We start from the raw sequence: 3,860 nt of genomic DNA, 5'->3' as shown, positions 1-3,860 counted from the left end.
TTATCTTTTATTGCATGCTTGATTGATCAAGTACTAGTGTATGCAAGGGAGTCGTTCTAGAGTACGTGACCTATTACCTTTTGACCCTGAAATAGAACGGACCCTTAGGAATATTCGAGCTGAGATCAGAATCTTAGAATCATCCCCACCTCTTGAGATGGCTGAAGAACAACCCAAACTCCTGAGGGAGTACTTTACTCCCACCATTTACACTTCCCCATCTTGCATTCGATTACCTGAGGTAACAGCGGTACAATATGAAACAAAGTCTAGTGTGATCCAAATGCTCCCATCTTTTTATGGGCTCACCAACGAAGAACCATATAAACACCTAGATGAATTCCTTGAGATTTGCACCACTGTCAAGATTCAGAATTTCACTGATGATGCTCTGAAACTTAGATTATTCCCTTTCTCCCTTAAAGATAAAGCCAAACAATGGCTGAATTCTTTAGAAGCTAACTCGATTCGTTCTTGGGATCAAATGCAACAAGAATTCCTTAAAAAATACTTTTCCATAGGAAGAACAAACCAGTTTAGACGTGCCATTACAAGCTTCTCCCAAACTGAGAGAGAAGAATTTCATGAAACTTGGGAGAGATTTCGGGACCTAATCCATAAATGCTCTCATCATCAAATACCTAAGTGGCAGCTAGTGCAATGTTTTTATGACGGTTTGACTGAACGAAACCGTCAGATGATCGATGCTACATGCGGGGGGACTTTCATGCTTCAAAATGAGCATGAAGCATGGCAATTATTTGAAAATCTTAATGAAAACTCCCTCCACCATGCTTCCTATCCTCGTCAAGCACCCCCCGAGTTCTCAAAGAAAAGGGACCATTTGTGAAATAAGTCATTCTATGGACCTGTCTAGCAAGGTAGATGCATTGTCCCATAAGATTGACCAACTGATGATAGGAGGACATGTTGTTAGCTCTTCCCAAGCACAAGTGTGTGCTATCTGTTCTAGCCCATCGCATCCTATTCATGAGTGTCCCTCAGCACCCTTCCCGAACTCGTGCAAGAACACATCAATGCTGCCCAAACACAGCCCAAATCGGGTAATGACCCATTTTCCAATACATATAACCCGGGATGGCGGAATCATCCAAATTTTTCTTGGAGGCAGCAAGCTTCGAATACTGCCCAACCCTACTCCCAAAATTTTCAAAACCCTCAGAATTTTCATCTCTACCGTCCCTCAACTCAATTTCAACACCCTCCTCCTCCAACCCAAAGAAATACAGCCTTTGAGGAGAAAGTGTTGATTGCCCTTCAAGGTTTGGAGGCAAACACACAACTATTGCACTCTCACACGCAATCAATTGCTAAGCTAGAATCCCAAATGGGTCAACTAGCCAATGCATTAAACAAGCGAGAGGAAGGTAAGCTTCCAAGTCAACCAATGAGTAATCCTAGGGGACAATACGTGGCTCAAGAAACTCGAATAAATCATGAGCAAGCCAATGCTTTGACTACCCTAAGGAGTGGACGTATAATAGATAATAAGGTTGGGGAGGGTAACAATAAGGAAGGTGAAGAAGAGGAGAGGAATGTATCACATGAAAACCCAAAACTTTCTTCAGCTAGTCCACCATCTGCCACAACCCACATTCCAAAGGCTCCATTCCCTGAAGCACTTAATGCACCCTCTCCCTTTGGCAAGAAGGGAACTTCACTAGAAGAGATGATGGAGGTTTTCAAACAAGTTAAAATCAACCTCCCACTCCTCGATGCCATCAAACAAGTTTCCTCCTATGCCAAATTTCTCAAAGACCTTTGCAACCAAAAGCGGAAATCTAGGACACATGTGCCTAAAAAGATCCTCCTAACTGAGCAGGTAAGTTCCATTCTCCAACACAACACCCCTCCAAAGTTCAAAGATCCTGGTGCTCCCACTATTTCCTGTGTCATAGGAAATAACTCCATCGACCGAGCACTCTTAGATCTAGGGACAAGTGTGAATCTTCTACCCTATTCAGTCTATGAAAAATTTGGGTTAGGTGAATTGAAACCTACCTCGGTATCTTTACAATTGGCTGATAGATCGGTGAAGATGCCAAGAGGGATGATTGAAGATGTTCTTGTCAAGGTAGATAAATTCTATTTTTCAGTAGATTTTATCGTCCTTGACATGGAACATGTGCCCAACCTAAAAAAATAAATTCCTGTGATTCTTGGTCGTCCCTTTTTAGCGACAGCCAATGCATGTATCAATTGTAGAACTGGGGCAATGGATATATCATTTGGAAACATGAAAATTAAGTTAAATGTGTTTCATACCGCTGACCAACATGTGAGGGAAGACGAGTGTTGCCTAATTGACGAAATGGATGATCTTGTAGAGAACGCCCTTCCCTATATCTTAGCAAATGACCCCTTAGAGGCATGTTTGGCCCATTTTGACATTGACAACTTTGATATAGACAAGGCCGTAGAAGAAGTTAACATCTTACTCGACAATCAATCTCCTATGAGTTCCCTTCCTTGGAAGATCTGACCGGAACCTCTTCCTCCCATTGCTAGTGCACCACTTTGTCCTTCCATTGATTCTCCACCTAAACTTGAGTTAAAGCCACTTCCGACAACTCTTAAGTATGCCTTTCTAGGACTAGAAGATACCCTCCCTATAATCATCGCAGCCAACTTATCTACTGAACAGGAGGGTAAACTTTTAAGGGTACTAGAAGAGAATAAACATGCCATAGGATGGTCTGTAGCTGATTTGAAAGGGGTTGACCCCTCTGTTTGCATGCATCGAATTCATCTCGAAGATGATGCAAAGCCCACCCGAGAAATGCAAAGAAGACTCAATTCTAACATGAAGGAGGTAGTCAAGAAAGAAGTGGTGAAGTTATTAGATGCTGGAATCATTTATCCAATTTCTAATAGTAAGTGGGTGAGCCCGACACAAGTGGTACCCAAGAAATCAGGTATCACTGTGGTTGAAAATACGAAAGGAGAATTGATACAAACACGCACAACCACGGGTTGGCGCGTGTGCATTGACTACAGGAAACTTAATTCAATGACTAGGAAGGACCATTTTTCTCTACCTTTCATAGATCAAATTTTGGAACGGTTGGTTGGTCAAGGTTTCTACTGCTTCTTAGATGGTTATTCTGGATATAATCAAGTACCTGTTTACCCGGACGATCAAGAAAAAACCACTTTTACTTGCCCATTTGGGACATTTGCATATAGGAGGATGCCTTTTGGACTATGCAATGCACCCGCAACTTTTCAACGATGCATGATGGCCATTTTTTCAGATATGGTGGAAAACTTTCTAGAAGTGTTCATTGATGATTTCTCAGTTTTTGGCCTATCTTTTGACGATTGTTTGGACAATTTGACCTTAGTTTTGGAAAGATGTAAGGAGACCAACCTAGTATTAAGTTGGGAAAAGAGCCATTTCATGGTTCAAGAAGGCATAGTTTTAGGACACGTCGTGTCCAAGAGGGGCATTGAAGTAGATAAAGCCAAAATCGATCTTATTTCCAATCTCCCTCCACCTAAAACTGTGAAACAAATCCGATCATTCCTTGGCCATGCTGGTTTCTACCGTCGCTTCATTCAGTATTTCAGCAAGATTTCCAAACCCTTGTGCAATCTTCTTGCTAAGGACACTCCCTTTGTCTTTGATAAAGCATGCGAGGAGGCATTTAAAAATCTTCGCTTGAAATTAACCACTGCACCTATCATACGGCCCCCTAATTGGACCCTTCCATTTGAACTGATGTGTGACGCATCCGACTATGCCATTGGGGCAGTTTTAGGGCAACGGCTAGATAAGGTATCTCATGTCATCTACTATGCTAGTAAAGCACTCTTAGATGCACAATTGAACTATACCA

General features: G+C 42.0%; 1 non-coding gene across 1 annotated transcript; it reads right to left on the bottom strand.

Annotated features, from left to right (window-relative positions):
- Positions 1–533: 533 nt before the first annotated feature.
- LOC148700651 (small nucleolar RNA R71) lies at positions 534–639 on the bottom strand. Its single transcript, XR_015971611.1, has one exon. It is a non-coding gene; the product is annotated as a small nucleolar RNA R71 (small nucleolar RNA).
- Positions 640–3,860: the final 3,221 nt, after the last annotated feature.

The sequence above is a fragment of the Phoenix dactylifera genome, chromosome 11 (assembly GCF_051530095.1).
Source record: "Phoenix dactylifera cultivar Ajwa chromosome 11, Ajwa_hap1_PhDact_Kaust_v1.1, whole genome shotgun sequence".
NCBI lineage: Eukaryota > Viridiplantae > Streptophyta > Magnoliopsida > Arecales > Arecaceae > Phoenix > Phoenix dactylifera.
The sequence above is the reverse complement of the archived record's forward strand: the minus strand, read 5'-3'. Positions and strand labels throughout refer to the sequence as shown.